The sequence below is a fragment of the Schistocerca serialis genome, chromosome 10 (genome assembly GCF_023864345.2).
Source record: "Schistocerca serialis cubense isolate TAMUIC-IGC-003099 chromosome 10, iqSchSeri2.2, whole genome shotgun sequence".
Taxonomy (NCBI): domain Eukaryota; kingdom Metazoa; phylum Arthropoda; class Insecta; order Orthoptera; family Acrididae; genus Schistocerca; species Schistocerca serialis.
Window position 1 is genome coordinate 65,942,318 of NC_064647.1, and position 17,101 is coordinate 65,959,418.

Below are 17,101 nucleotides of genomic sequence, written 5' to 3' on the forward strand. Positions count from 1 at the left end.
CTCCTGCGAGTCCAGTTTTAGATTCTGATGCCTCACTTCCGGTTTACTGTATACCTTGCATCTTCTTATTGACGATGAAGCACGGAAATTGCATCCGAATTTAATACAAAAGGCACAATGCCGACTTAAGTACAGGAGGACTGACACTCTCACTTTCTACGATCTGGACCTCTCCTGCGAGTCCAGTTTTAGATTCTGATGCCTCACTTCCGGTTTACTGTATACCTTGCATCTTCTTATTGACGATGAAGCACGGAAATTGCATCCGAATTTAATACAAAAGGCACAATGCCGACTTAAGTACAGGAGGACTGACACTCTCACTTTCTACGATCTGGACCTCTCCTGCGAGTCCAGTTTTAGATTCTGATGCCTCACTTCCGGTTTACTGTATACCTTGCATCTTCTTATTGACGATGAAGCACGGAAATTGAATCCGAATTTAATACAAAAGGCACAATGATGACTTAAGTACAGGAGGACTGACACTCTCACTTTCTACGATCTGGACCTCTCCTGCGAGTCCAGTTTTAGATTCTGATGCCTCACTTCCGGTTTACTGTATACCTTGCATCTTCTTATTGACGATGAAGCACGGAAATTGCATCCGAATTTAATACAAAAGGCACAATGCCGACTTAAGTACAGGATGACTGACACTCTCACTTTCTACGATCTGGACCTCTCCTGCGAGTCCAGTTTTAGATTCTGATGCCTCACTTCCGGTTTACTGTATACCTTGCATCTTCTTATTGACGATGAAGCACGGAAATTGCATCCGAATTTAATACAAAAGGCACAATGCCGACTTAAGTACAGGAGGACTGACACTCTCACTTTCTACGATCTCGACCTCTCCTGCGAGTCCAGTTTTAGATTCTGATGCCTCACTTCCGGTTTACTGTATACCTTGCATCTTCTTATTGACGATGAAGCACGGAAATTGCATCCGAATTTAATACAAAAGGCACAATGCCGACTTAAGTACAGGAGGACTGACACTCTCCCTTTCTACGATCTGGACCTCTCCTGCGATTCCAGTTTTAGATTCTGATGCCTCACTTCCGGTTTACATTATACCTTGCTTCTTCTTATTGACGATGAAGCACGGAAATTGCATCCGAATTTAATACAAAAGGCACAATGCCGACTTAAGTACAGGAGGACTGACACTCTCACTTTCTACGATCTGGACCTCTCCTGCGAGTCCAGTTTTAGATTCTGTTGGCTCACTTCCGGTTTACTGTATACCTTGCATCTTCTTATTGACGATGAAGCACGGAAATTGCATCCGAATTTAATACAAAAGGCACAATGCCGACTTAAGTACAGGAGGACTGACACTCTCACTTTCTACGATCTGGACCACTCCTGCGAGTCCAGTTTTAGATTCTGATGCCTCACTTCCGGTTTACTGTATACCTTGCATCTTCTTATTGACGATGAAGCACGGAAATTGCATCCGAATTTAATACAAAAGGCACAATGCCGACTTAAGTACAGGAGGACTGACACTCTCACTTTCTACTATCTGGACCTCTCCTGCGATTCCAGTTTTAGATTCTGATGCCTCACTTCCGGTTTACATTATACCTTGCATCTTCTTATTGACGATGAAGCACGGAAATTGCATCCGAATTTAATACAAAAGGCATATTGCCGACTTAAGTACAGGAGGACTGACACTCTCACTTTCTACGATCTGGACCTCTCCTGCGAGTCCAGTTTTAGAATCTGATGCCTCACTTCCGGTTTACTGTATACCTTACATCTTCTTATTGACGATGAAGCACGGAAATTGCATCCGAATTTAATACAAAAGGCACAATGCCGACTTAGGTACAGGAGGACTGACACTCTCACTTTCTACGATCTGGACCTCTCCTGCGAGTCCAGTTTTAGATTCTGATGCCTCACTTCCGGTTTACTGTATACCTTGCATCTTCTTATTGACGATGAAGCACGGAAATTGCATCCGAATTTAATACAAAAGCACAATGCCGACTTAAGTACAGGAGGACTGACACTCTCACTTTCTACGATCTGGACCTCTCCTGCGAGTCCAGTTTTAGATTCTGATGCCTCACTTCCGGTTTACTGTATACCTTGCATCTTCTTATTGACGATGAAGCACGGAAATTGCATCCGAATTTAATACAAAAGGCACAATGCCGACTTAAGTACAGGAGGACTGACACTCTCACTTTCTACGATCTGGACCTCTCCTGCGAGTCCTGTTTTAGATTCTGATGCCTCACTTCCGGTTTACTGTATACCTTGCATCTTCTTATTGACGATGAAGCACGGAAATTGAATCCGAATTTAATACAAAAGGCACAATGCCGACTTAAGTACAGGAGGACTGACACTCTCACTTTCTACTATCTGGACCTCTCCTGCGAGTCCAGTTTTAGATTCTGATGCCTCACTTCCGGTTTACTGTATACCTTGCATCTTCTTATTGACGATGAAGCACGGAAATTGCATCCGAATTTAATACAAAAGGCACAATGCCGACTTAAGTACAGGATGACTGACACTCTCACTTTCTACGATCTGGACCTCTCCTGCGAGTCCAGTTTTAGATTCTGATGCCTCACTTCCGGTTTACTGTATACCTTGCATCTTCTTATTGACGATGAAGCACGGAAATTGCATCCGAATTTAATACAAAAGGCACAATGCCGACTTAAGTACAGGAGGACTGACACTCTCACTTTCTACGATCTCGACCTCTCCTGCGAGTCCAGTTTTAGATTCTGATGCCTCACTTCCGGTTTACTGTATACCTTGCATCTTCTTATTGACGATGAAGCACGGAAATTGCATCCGAATTTAATACAAAAGGCACAACGCCGACATAAGTACAGGAGGACTGACACTCTCACTTTCTACGATCTGGACCTCTCCTGCGAGTCCAGTTTTAGATTCTGATGCTTCACTTCCGGTTTACTGTATACCTTGCATCTTCTTATTAACGATGAAGCACGGAAATTGCATCCGAATTTAACACAAAAGGCACAATGCCGACTTAAGTACAGGAGGACTGACACTCTCACTTTCTACGATCTGGACCTCTCCTGCGAGTCCAGTTTTAGATTCTAATGCCCACTTCCGGTTTACTGTATACCTTGCATCTTCTTACTGACGATGAAGCACAGAAATTGCATCCGAATTTAATGCAAAAGGCACAATGCCGACTTAAGTACAGGAGGACTGACACTTTCACTTTCTACTATCTGGACCTCTCCTGCGAGTCCAGTTTTAGATTCTGATGCCTCACTTCCGGTTTACTGTATACCTTGCATCTTCTTATTGACGATGAAGCACGGAAATTGCATCTGAATTTAATGCAAAAGGCACAATGCCGACTTAAGTACAGGAGGACTGACACTCTCACTTTCTACGATCTGGACCTCTCCTGCGAGTCCAGTTTTAGATTCTGATGCCTCACTTCCGGTTTACTGTATACCTTGCATCTTCTTATTGACGATGAAGCACGGAAATTGCATCCGAATTTAATACAAAAGGCACAATGCCGACTTAAGTACAGGAGGACTGACACTCTCACTTTCTACGATCTGGACCTCTCCTGCGAGTCCAGTTTTAGATTCTGATGCCTCACTTCCGGTTTACTGTATACCTTGCATCTTCTTATTGACGATGAAGCACGGAAATTGCATCCGAATTTAATAGAAAAGGCACAATGCCCACTTAAGTACAGGAGGACTGACACTCTCACTTTCTACGATCTGGACCTCTCCTGCGACTCCAGTTTTAGATTCTGATGCCTCACTTCCGGTTTACTGTATACCTTGCATCTTCTTATTGACGATGAAGCACGGAAATTGCATCCGAATTTAATACAAAAGGCACAATGCCGACTTAAGTACAGGAGGACTGACACTCTCACTTTCTACGATCTGGACCTCTCCTGCGAGTCCAGTTTTAGATTCTGATGCCTCACTTCCGGTTTACTGTATACCTTGCATCTTCTTATTGACGATGAAGCACGGAAATTGCATCCGAATTTAATACAAAAGGCACAATGCCGACTTAAGTACAGGAGGACTGACACTCTCACTTTCTACGATCTCGACCTCTCCTGCGAGTCCAGTTTTAGATTCTGATGCCTCACTTCCGGTTTACTGTATACCTTGCATCTTCTTATTGACGATGAAGCACGGAAATTGCATCCGAATTTAATACAAAAGGCACAATGCCGACATAAGTACAGGAGGACTGACACTCTCACTTTCTACGATCTGGACCTCTCCTGCGAGTCCAGTTTTAGATTCTGATGCTTCACTTCCGGTTTACTGTATACCTTGCATCTTCTTATTAACGATGAAGCACGGAAATTGCATCCGAATTTAACACAAAAGGCACAATGCCGACTTAAGTACAGGAGGACTGACACTCTCACTTTCTACGATCTGGACCTCTCCTGCGAGTCCAGTTTTAGATTCTAATGCTCACTTCCGGTTTACTGTATACCTTGCATCTTCTTACTGACGATGAAGCACGGAAATTGCATCCGAATTTAACACAAAAGGCACAATGCCGACTTAAGTACAGGAGGACTGACACTCTCACTTTCTACGATCTGGACCTCTCCTGCGAGTCCAGTTTTAGATTCTAATGCCCACTTCCGGTTTACTGTATACCTTGCATCTTCTTACTGACGATGAAGCACAGAAATTGCATCCGAATTTAATGCAAAAGGCACAATGCCGACTTAAGTACAGGAGGACTGACACTTTCACTTTCTACTATCTGGACCTCTCCTGCGAGTCCAGTTTTAGATTCTGATGCCTCACTTCCGGTTTACTGTATACCTTGCATCTTCTTATTGACGATGAAGCACGGAAATTGCATCTGAATTTAATGCAAAAGGCACAATGCCGACTTAAGTACAGGAGGACTGACACTCTCACTTTCTACGATCTGGACCTCTCCTGCGAGTCCAGTTTTAGATTCTGATGCCTCACTTCCGGTTTACTGTATACCTTGCATCTTCTTATTGACGATGAAGCACGGAAATTGCATCCGAATTTAATACAAAAGGCACAATGCCGACTTAAGTACAGGAGGACTGACACTCTCACTTTCTACGATCTGGACCTCTCCTGCGAGTCCAGTTTTAGATTCTGATGCCTCACTTCCGGTTTACTGTATACCTTGCATCTTCTTATTGACGATGAAGCACGGAAATTGCATCCGAATTTAATAGAAAAGGCACAATGCCCACTTAAGTACAGGAGGACTGACACTCTCACTTTCTACGATCTGGACCTCTCCTGCGAGTCCAGTTTTAGATTCTGATGCCTCACTTCCGGTTTACTGTATACCTTGCATCTTCTTATTGACGATGAAGCACGGAAATTGCATCCGAATTTAATACAAAAGGCACAATGCCGACTTAAGTACAGGAGGACTGACACTCTCACTTTCTACGATCTGGACCTCTCCTGCGAGTCCAGTTTTAGATTCTGATGCCTCACTTCCGGTTTACTGTATACCTTGCATCTTCTTATTGACGATGAAGCACGGAAATTGCATCCGAATTTAATACAAAAGGCACAATGCCGACTTAAGTACAGGAGGACTGACACTCTCACTTTCTACGATCTGGACCTCTCCTGCGAGTCCAGTTTTAGATTCTGATGCCTCACTTCCGGTTTACTGTATACCTTGCATCTTCTTATTGACGATGAAGCACGGAAATTGCATCCGAATTTAAAACAAAAGGCACAATGCCGACTTAAGTACAGGAAGACTGACACTCTCACTTTCTACGATCTGGACCTCTTCTGCGAGTCCAGTTTTAGATTCTGATGCCTCACTTCCGGTTTACTGAATACCTTGCATCTTCTTATTGACGATGAAGCACGGAAATTATATCCGAATTTAATACAAAAGGCACAATGCCGACTTAAGTACAGGAGGACAGACACTCTCACTTTCTACGATCTGGACCTCTCCTGCGAGTCCAGTTTTAGATTCTGATGCCTTACTTCCGGTTTACTGTATACCTCGCATCTTCTTATTGACGATGAAGCACGGAAATTGCATTCGAATTTAATACAAAAGGCACAATGCCGACTTAAGTACAGTTGGACTGACACTCTCACTTTCTACGATCTGGACCTCTCCTGCGAGTCCAGTTTTAGATTCTGATGCCTCACTTCCGGTTTACTGTATACCTTGCAACTTCTTATTGACGATGAAGCACGGAAATTGCATCCGAATTTAATACAAAAGGCACAATGTCGACTTAAGTACAGGAGGACTGACACTCTCACTTTCTACGATCTGGACCTCTCCTGCGAGTCCAGTTTTAGATTCTGATGCTTCACTTCCGGTTTACTGTATACCTTGCATCTTCTTATTGACGATGAAGCACGGAAATTGCATCCGAATTTAATACAAAAGGCACAATGCCCACTTAAGTACAGGAGGACTGACACTCTCACTTTCTACGATCTGGACCTCTCCTGCGAGTCCAGTTTTAGATTCAGATGCCTCACTTCCGGTTTACTGTATACCTTGCATCTTCTTATTGACGATGAAGCACGGAAATTGCATCCAAATTTAATACAAAAGGCACAATGCCGACTTAAGTACAGGAGGACTGACACTCTCACTTTCTTCGATCTGGACCTCTCCTGCGAGTCCAGTTTTAGATTCTGATGCCTCACTTCCGGTTTACTGTATACCTTGCATTTTCTTATTGACGATGAAGCACGGAAATTGCATCCGAATTTAATACAAAAGGCACAATGCCGACTTAAGTACAGGAGGACTGACACTCTCACTTTCTACGATCTGGACCTCTCCTGCGTGTCCAGTTTTAGATTCTGATGCCTCACTTCCGGTTTACTGTATACCTTGCAACTTCTTATTGACGATGAAGCACGGAAATTGCATCCGAATTTAATACAAAAGGCACAATGCCGACTTAAGTACAGGAGGACTGACACTCTCACTTTCTACGATCTGGACCTCTCCTGCGAGTCCAGTTTTAGATTCTGATGCCTCACTTCCGGTTTACTGTATACCTTGCATCTTATTATTGACGATGAAGCACGTAAATTGCATCCGAATTTAATACAAAAGGCACAATGCCGACTTAAGTACAGGAGGACTGACACTCTCACTTTCTACGATCTGGACCTCTCCTGCGAGTCCAGTTTTAGATTCTGATGCCTCCTTCCGGTTTACTGTATACCTTGCATCTTCTTATTGACGATGAAGCACGGAAATTGCATCCAAATTTAGTACAAAAGGCACAATGCCGACTTAAGTACAGGAGGACTGACACTCTCACTTTCTACGATCTGGACCTCTCCTGCGATTCCAGTTTTAGATTCTAATGCCTCACTTCCGGTTTACTGTATACCTTGCATCTTCTTATTGACGATGAAGCACGGAAATTGCATCCGAATTTAATACAAAAGGCACAATGCCGACTTAAGTACAGTTGGACTGATACTCTCACTTTCAACGATCTGGACCTCTCCTGCGAGTCCAGTTTTAGATTCTGATGCCTCACTTCCGGTTTACTGTATACCTTGCATCTTCTTATTGACGATGAAGCACGGAAATTGCATCCGAATTTAATACAAAAGGCACAATGCCGACTTAAGTACAGGAGGACTGACACTCTCACTTTCTACGATCTGGACCTCTCCTGCGAGTCCAGTTTTAGATTCTGATGCCTCACTTCCGGTTTACTGTATACCTTGCATCTTCTTATTGACGATGAAGCACGGAAATTGCATCCGAATTTAATACAAAAGGCACAATGCCGACTTAAGTACAGGAGGACTGACACTCTCACTTTCTACGATCTGGACCTCTCCTGCGAGTCCAGTTTTAGATTCTGATGCCTCACTTCCGGTTTACTGTATACCTTGCATCTTCTTATTGACGATGAAGCACGGAAATTGCATCCAAATTTAATACAAAAGGCACAATGCCGACTTAAGTACAGGAGGACTGACACTCTCACTTTCTACGATCTGGACCTCTCCTGCGAGTCCAGTTTTAGATTCTGATGCCTCACTTCCGGTTTACTGTATACCTTGCATCTTCTTATTGACGATGAAGCACGGAAATTGCATCCGAATTTAATACAAAAGGCACAATGCCGACTTAAGTACAGGAGGACTGACACTCTCACTTTCTACGATCTGGACCTCTCCTGCGAGTCCAGTTTTAGATTCTGATGCTTCACTTCCGGTTTACTGTATACCTTGCAACTTCTTATTGACGATGAAGCACGGAAATTGCATCCGAATTTAATACAAAAGGCACAATGCCGACTTAAGTACAGGAGGACTGACACTCTCACTTTCTACGATCTGGACCTCTCCTGCGAGTCCAGTTTTAGATTCTGATGCCTCACTTCCGGTTTACTGTATACCTTGCATCTTATTATTGACGATGAAGCACGTAAATTGCATCCGAATTTAATACAAAAGGCACAATGCCGACTTAAGTACAGGAGGACTGACACTCTCACTTTCTACGATCTGGACCTCTCCTGCGAGTCCAGTTTTAGATTCTGATGCCTCACTTCCGGTTTACTGTATACCTTGCGTCTTCTTATTCACGATGAAGCACGGAAATTGCATCCGAATTTAATAAAAAAGGCACAATGCCGACTTAAGTACAGGAGGACTGACACTCTCACTTTCTACGATCTGGACCTCTCCTGCGAGTCCAGTTTTAGATTCTGATGCCTCACTTCCGGTTTACTGTATACCTTGCATCTTCTTATTGATGATGAAGCACGGAAATTGCATCCGAATTTAATACAAAAGGGACAATGCCGACTTAAGAACAGGAGGACTGACACTCTCACTTTCTACGATCTGGACCTCTCCTGCGAGTCCAGTTTTAGATTCTGATGCCTCACTTCCGGTTTACTGTATACCTTGCATCTTCTTATTGACGATGAAGCACGGAAATTGCATCCGACTTTAATACAAAAGGCACAATGCCGACCTAAGTACAGGAGGACAGACACTCTCACTTTCTACGATCTGGACCTCTCCTGCGAGTCCAGTTTTAGATTCTGATGCCTCACTTCTGGTTTACTGTATACCTTGCATCTTCTTATTGACGATGAAGCACGGAAATTGCATCCGAATTTAATAGAAAAGGCACAATGCCGACTTAAGTACAGGAGGACTGACACTCTCACTTTCTACGATCTGGACCTCTCCACCGATTCCAGTTTTAGATTCTGATGCCTCACTTCCGGTTTACTGTATACCTTGCATCTTCTTATTGACGATGAAGCACGGAAATTGCATCCGAATTTAATACAAAAGGCACAATGCCGACTTAAGTACAGGAGGACTGACACTCTCACTTTCTACGATCTGGACCTCTCCTGCGATTCCAGTTTTAGATTCTGATGCCTCACTTCCGGTTTAATGTATACCTTGCATCTTCTTATTGACGATGAAGCACGGAAATTCCATCCGAATTTAATACAAAAGGCCCAATGCCGACTTAAGTACAGGACGACTGACACTCTCACTTTCTACGATCTGGACGTCTCCTGCGAGTCCAGTTTTAGATTCTGATGCCTCACTTCCGGTTTACTGTATACCTTGCATCTTCTTATTGACGATGAAGCACGGAAATTGCATCCGAATTTAATACAAAAGGCACAATGCCGACTTAAGTACAGTAGGACTGACAGTCTCACTTTCTACGATCTGGACCTCTCCTGCGAGTCCAGTTTTAGATTCTGATGCCTCACTTCCGGTTTACTGTATACCTCGCATCTTCTTATTGACGATGAAGCATGGAAATTGCATCCGAATTTAATACAAAAGGCACAATGCCGACTTAAGTACAGGAGGACTGACACTCTCACTTTCTACGATCCGGACCTCTCCTGCGAGTCCAGTTTTAGATTCTGATGCCTCACTTCCGGTTTACTGTATACCTTGCATCTTCTTATTGACGATGAAGCACGGAAATTGCATCCGAATTTAATACAAAAGGCACAATGCCGACTTAGGTACAGGAGGACTGACACTCTCACTTTCTACGATCTGGACCTCTCCTGCGAGTCCAGTTTTAGATTCTGATGCCGCACTTCCGGTTTACTGTATACCTTGCATCTTCTTATTGACGATGAAGCACGGAAATTGCATCCGAATTTAATACAAAAGGCACAATGCCGACTTAAGTACAGGAGGACTGACACTCTCACTTTCTACGATCTGGACCTCTCCTGCGAGTCCAGTTTTAGATTCTGATGCCTCACTTCCGGTTTACTGTATACCTTGCATCTTCTTATTGACGATGAAGCACGGAAATTGCATCCGAATTTAATACAAAAGGCACAATGCCGACTTAAGTAAAGGAGGACTGACACTCTCACTTTCTACGATCTGGACCTCTCCTGCGAGACCTGTTTTAGATTCTGATGCCTCACTTCCGGTTTACTGTAACCTTGCATCTTCTTATTGACGATGAAGCACGGAAATTGAATCCGAATTTAATACAAAAGGCACAATGCCGACTTAAGTACAGGAGGACTGACACTCTCACTATCTACGATCTGGACCTCTCCTGCGAGTCCAGTTTTAGATTCTGATGCCTCCCTTCCGGTTTACTGTATACCTTGCATCTTCTTATTGACGATGAAGCACGGAAATTGCATCCGAATTTAATACAAAAGGCACAATGCCGACTTAAGTACAGGAGGACTGACACTCTCACTTTCTACGATCTGGACCTCTCCTGCGAGTCCAGTTTTAGATTCTGATGCCCACTTCCGGTTTACTGTATACCTTGCATCTTCTTACTGACGATGAAGCACAGAAATTGCATCCGAATTTAATGCAAAAGGCACAATGCCGACTTAAGTACAGGAGGACTGACACTCTCACTTTCTACTATCTGGACCTCTCCTGCGAGTCCAGTTTTAGATTCTGATGCCTCACTTCCGGTTTACTGTATACCTTGCATCTTCTTATTGACGATGAAGCACGGAAATTGCATCCGAATTTAATGCAAAAGGCACAATGCCGACTTAAGTACAGGAGGACTGACACTCTCACTTTTTACGATCTGGACCTCTCCTGCGAGTCCAGTTTTAGATTCTGATGCCTCACTTTCGGTTTACTGTATACCTTGCATCTTCTTATTGACGATGAAGCACGGAAATTGCATCCGAATTTAATACAAAAGGCACAATGCCGACTTAAGTACAGGAGGACTGACACTCTCACTTTCTACGATCTGGACCTCTCCTGCGAGTCCAGTTTTAGATTCTGATGCCTCACTTCCGGTTTACTGTATACCTTGCATCTTCTTTTTGACGATGAAGCACGGAAATTGCATCCGAATTTAATACAAAAGGCACAATGCCGACTTAAGTACAGGAGGACTGACACTCTCACTATCTACGATCTGGACCACTCCTGCGAGTCCAGTTTTAGATTCTGATGCCTCACTTCCGGTTTACCTTGCATCTTCTTATTGACGATGAAGCACGGAAATTGCATCCGAATTTAATACAAAAGGCACAATGCCGACTTAAGTACAGGAGGACTGACACTCTCACTTTCTACGATCTGGACCTCTCCTGCGAGTCCAGTTTTAGATTCTGATGCCTCACTTCCGGTTTACTGTATACCTTGCATCTTCTTATTGACGATGAAGCACGGAAATTGCATCCGAATTTAATACAAAAGGCACAATGCCGACTTAAGTACAGGAGGACTGACACTCTCACTTTTTACGATCTGGACCTCTTCTGCGAGTCCAGTTTTATATTCTGATGCCTCACTTCCGGTTTACTGAATACCTTGCATCTTCTTATTGACGATGAAGCACGGAAATTGCATCCGAATTTAATACAAAAGGCACAAAACCGACTTAAGTACAGGAGGACTGACACTCTCACTTTCTACGATCTGGACCTCTCCTGCGAGTCCAGTTTTAGATTCTGATGCCTTACTTCCGGTTTACTGTATACCTCGCATCTTCTTATTGACGATGAAGCACGGAAATTGCATTCGAATTTAATACAAAAGGCACAATGCCGACTTAAGTACAGTTGGACTGACACTCTCACTTTCTACGATCTGGACCTCTCCTGCGAGTCCAGTTTTAGATTCTGATGCCTCACTTCCGGTTTACTGTATACCTTGCATCTTCTTATTGACGATGAAGCACGGAAATTGCATCCGAATTTAATACAAAAGGCACAATGCCGACTTAAGTACAGGAGGACTGACACTCTCACTTTCTACGATCTGGACCTCTCCTGCGAGTCCAGTTTTAGATTCTGATGCCTCACTTCCGGTTTACTGTATACCTTGCATCTTCTTATTGACGATGAAGCACGGAAATTGCATCCGAATTTAATACAAAAGGCACAATGCCGACTTAAGTACAGGAGGACTGACACTCTCACTTTCTACGATCTGGACCTCTCCTGCGAGTCCAGTTTCAGATTCTGATGCCTCACTTCCGGTTTACTGTATACCTTGCATCTTCTTATTGACGATGAAGCACGGAAATTGCATCCAAATTTAATACAAAAGGCACAATGCCGACTTAAGTACAGGAGGACTGACACTCTCACTTTCTACGATCTGGACCTCTCCTGCGAGTCCAGTTTTAGATTCTGATGCCTCACTTCCGGTTTACTGTATACCGTGCATCTTCTTATTGACGATGAAGCACGGAAATTGCATCCGAATTTAATACAAAAGGCACAATGCCGACTTAAGTACAGGAGGACTGACACTCTCACTTTCTACGATCTGGACCTCTCCTGCGAGTCCAGTTTTAGATTCTGATGCCTCACTTCCGGTTTACTGTATACCTTGCATCTTCTTATTGACGATGAAGCACGGAAATTGCATCCGAATTTAATACAAAAGGCACAATGCCGACTTAAGTACAGGATGACTGACACTCTATAAAGGCACATTTGCATGCCGAGCGTGAGTTTCCTCGGAAACGCGAGATATTAATTAAATAAATAATCAGTGACAAATAAATAAAGCCTATGGCACACAACTGCAGCGCTGTGTCGCTGATAAAACAAAAGTACATTTTCGTTAGTCGTATGTTTGATTAAGAAAAAAGAGCTCTCGTTGAAGTGGTGCGAGAAGCACGTATTTTAGTTTATTGTCTGGCACACCGCCATATTTCATGATATAGAAAATTGCAACCATACTAGGCACTCGATTCTGTAAAGAATTTATATTTATAAAAGTAAGTAGGATTATGAACTGTAGGCTTATTCATTGAATATATCTGATTTAACTAACTGTGTAATTTTTTGTTTAGTAGACAATCACCTCTGTACGACGTTTTGGCATGGCTGGCAAATTATTGTAATATTGAGATTTAGATTATGAGTCCGCACCTACCGCAGCAGTCTTTGGAAACGATTTAATTACGAAGTCCGATTATTTCAGTTTTATTTCACGGTCAACTACGAGTAACATTGCCTTTACGAAAAAGCCATTGTCAAGCGTCTGATACCGAATAATCAAAACCTGACGACTCATAGGAGAGCCAATCATACAGATAAAAATAATTAATATTTTATTTTATTTTATTTTATTTTATTTTATTTATTTTATATTGGCGACTGCGTGTCGGACTTGTTATTTTGTCATTTGTTACATTGTTCTCTTTGTTTCATGTGAAAAATCAACCTTCTGGTCCTGGACTTGACTATATGAGAAATAAAAAAAAATCAGAAGATATTTGCCAATTATAAAATTTTGCGGGAAGACGCAAAGAAGCTTCCAGCAAAATAAGGTAAGACGCAGCATCTTTGCTATAGCAGGCTTGACCAGACGTATAATTCAGTGTATTAGCTTTTCAGTAAAATTCTGTAGTGTTTCTTTTCCGCATAACAGTTTCAGTGATAAATTCCATTCTCAGTATTTTTCCTTAAACAATAACGTATGCAACAATACCAATGCACGAGTGTACAATATGGCCGACTTCTGTACGATATCATGTAACATGGCCAGCAGCCATTACCAATAATCTCAAATTCAGTTTATATTTTTAAATTAACAGACAGCCATTGTTGCTACGACCGATTCATGCTCAACTGCATTTTATTTTAAAACCAGTGTCAAACATTAATTTCTTGAAATATATAGCACGTGTGGCATGGTAATAACTAGAAAACAATACGCAAAAATGGAACAGCAAAGACGTACTATTCAGACGCAATCCGACTCGGACGAGAGACAAATGTTAGAAAATGACTTTACGACAGCAACCGGTAGTGACGATACATCAAATATTGACGCAAGTGTCAACGGAAATTTTGACAATAGGCCGTCCACCACAAAAATTTCAAAGTCTCAGTCAGAGCCCATGTTAATACATGACGTCACGTCTAATGACGCGGCGGGGGCAGAGACCTTGCAAACAGTAAACATTGCCAACATGTTACAAATGCTAATGAAACAAAACGCAGAAAATATGGCAACCTTAAGGATGCAGAACGCGGAAAACATGGCAACCTTAAAGACACAAAATGAACAGTTAAAGACACAAAATGACGAAATTAAATCTGATCTCATAGCAATCAAGGCATGTAATGACACTTTGTATAAACGTGTGGAACTTATAGACGCCACACTGACCGAACAGATGACTGAACTCAGTACGAAATTTTCCAAGCTTAATACGAGACAAGAAAAGACTACAAATGACGTAGCACTTTTACAGAAACAATTAAAAAACCTTAATGTCACGTGTGAAGCTCTTACTGAACAAATTCAAACATATCCTTCAGTACACGACAACCTTGAAAAACGAATTACTGACGTGCAGAATAAATTTGACGATGTTGAACAACACCTGACTGACATCTTACAATCTGATGCCACAGCTCATTTTCAAAATATTAATAAAGAATTTCATGATTGGGTAGAGAACAAAGACAAACATTTTGATAGATGCATACGTGAAAATTTACCAACAATTGTGCACGACTCCGTAGCGGAATACATCACTAATAACAAACAGCTGATTAGTGACGCAGTACAATCCGTCACTGCACCCATGAGACAATTCACCGATCAACCACAGTCTGAATGTAACGAAAATATCAGTCAAAATGTACAGTTCAGAAACCAATATACATTCGAGTATGACGCACACATACCGCACACCACAAACACACAAGAACAAAACACACCACGACTACAACACATACCACGACGTGCAACCACAAACACAAGCTACTATCATGGTAAACCACAGCAACATTATCGTAATTACTCGCCAGCTGAGCATTGCAGTAATTACAGTGGAACAAATCCATATCATAATGCAAAGGAAGACGAAAGCTTAATAAAACACAGGCAATTTCAGGCTTTTATCCCAGAGAAACGAACCATTCATCCGGTGATTTTTCTTAAATCTTTTAGTAACGCATTTCCACGCACTTGGAGTGACCGGAAAAAGATTTCATATATTGTCGGTTACATCCAAGGCGATGCAGCTGTCTGGGCATACAGTCAAGCTGACGTATGTACCACGTACAGTGAGTTTGAGCGTGCCTTTCTGAACAAATTCTGGTCGCAATCCGTCCAGGAGCGACTCAGGAGACAAATTTTAGAACCTGAAACTTTTAACAGTAAAAATGGTAACTTACGCAGATATTTTGAAAAATACTTGAACATGGGACATTTTTTAGACGAACCAGTCGCAACACGTGATATACTCCGAGCGTTGAAGGCCAAATTGCCTTTCAACATTAAGGAAAAACTTCTACATATCCCGGATGACGATTCAGATTATTTTTTAACAGCTTTAGATTCGGTTGACATGTTACTTGAAGATCAGCGCTTCGCGCGGCAAAACAGCAGCCACAATGTTTACACTAGTGGTATGCAAAACATGCAGGCTTGCCAACACAATTCTGGCGCGCCCACAGTTGGATACGCGGTACAACAAAAACAGCAAACTCACATGCCGTCTCAGTACGGAAATCAAAATCAACACGCGTATTCCAATACGAACAATAGTTACAACAGTAATAACATTTCATGCGGCAATCCATACAAAAGGCACCGCGGTAATAACTGCAACGGTAACAACGGATACAAAGGTAATAACAAAAACACAAACAGAAATAGAAATAATAATAACTACGAGCCAAGACAGCATCAAGGTTGGACTCGTAACGATCAGTACTTTCATTCAAACTCTGCTTTACCACAGCAGCCACCAGGTCAAAATTGGAGCATACCTTACGACCGACAGGTAAGTTATAATGCGCAACAGCAACAACAACCGCAAAAGTTTGGAGATCATAATAGGCAATATCCGAATGTGAATATAATAGAAATGACACCTGATGCACAACCTCAATCTGTGTCAGTACCTAGTACAAATGATAATCCAACAAACTAGAAACAGTCACTACTTTGCCCCAGGTCGTGGCTGAAGAATCCTTGGGGGGCGGCTTCAATGTTAATCAGTTATTTGACACCACACTTGAACAACAGAATAATGATATGCCGAGTAATTCTAAACAAAAACTACCTGTTTTATTTATAAGATACAACCACAATAACAATATATCAGATGAACTTTTACAAGTCAGTACACAATGTCGTTTAAACACAAATGAAATTGTTTTAGCATCCACTACTGGTGTAGTAGGTGGGATTCCAACTACTATTATCCTAGATACAGGTGCAGCTGTGAGCGTTTTATCTTTTAATTTTTATAAAAAGATGTGTGAATTGGAACCTGTGCCTGAGTTTCCTGCCCAAAACTGTAAAATAACTACTGCACTAGGTAATAAGTCATGTAGGGTTACGAAGCAAGTTTTTGTAAACGTTAAAATAGGTAATGGAACCGTACAATGGCCATTCCTGGTTGTACAAAACCTTGTGACAAATTGCATATTAGGAATAGATATTATGAGCGAGAAGGACTGCATTATAGACTTCTCCAAAGGTAAATGTATTTTAAATGATAAAGGCAGTGTAATTATTATTGATTTGGACAGGAGAACTCTAAAGCATGACAAACACTGTACAGGGTACAAGGTACAGTTAGTACTTGACAA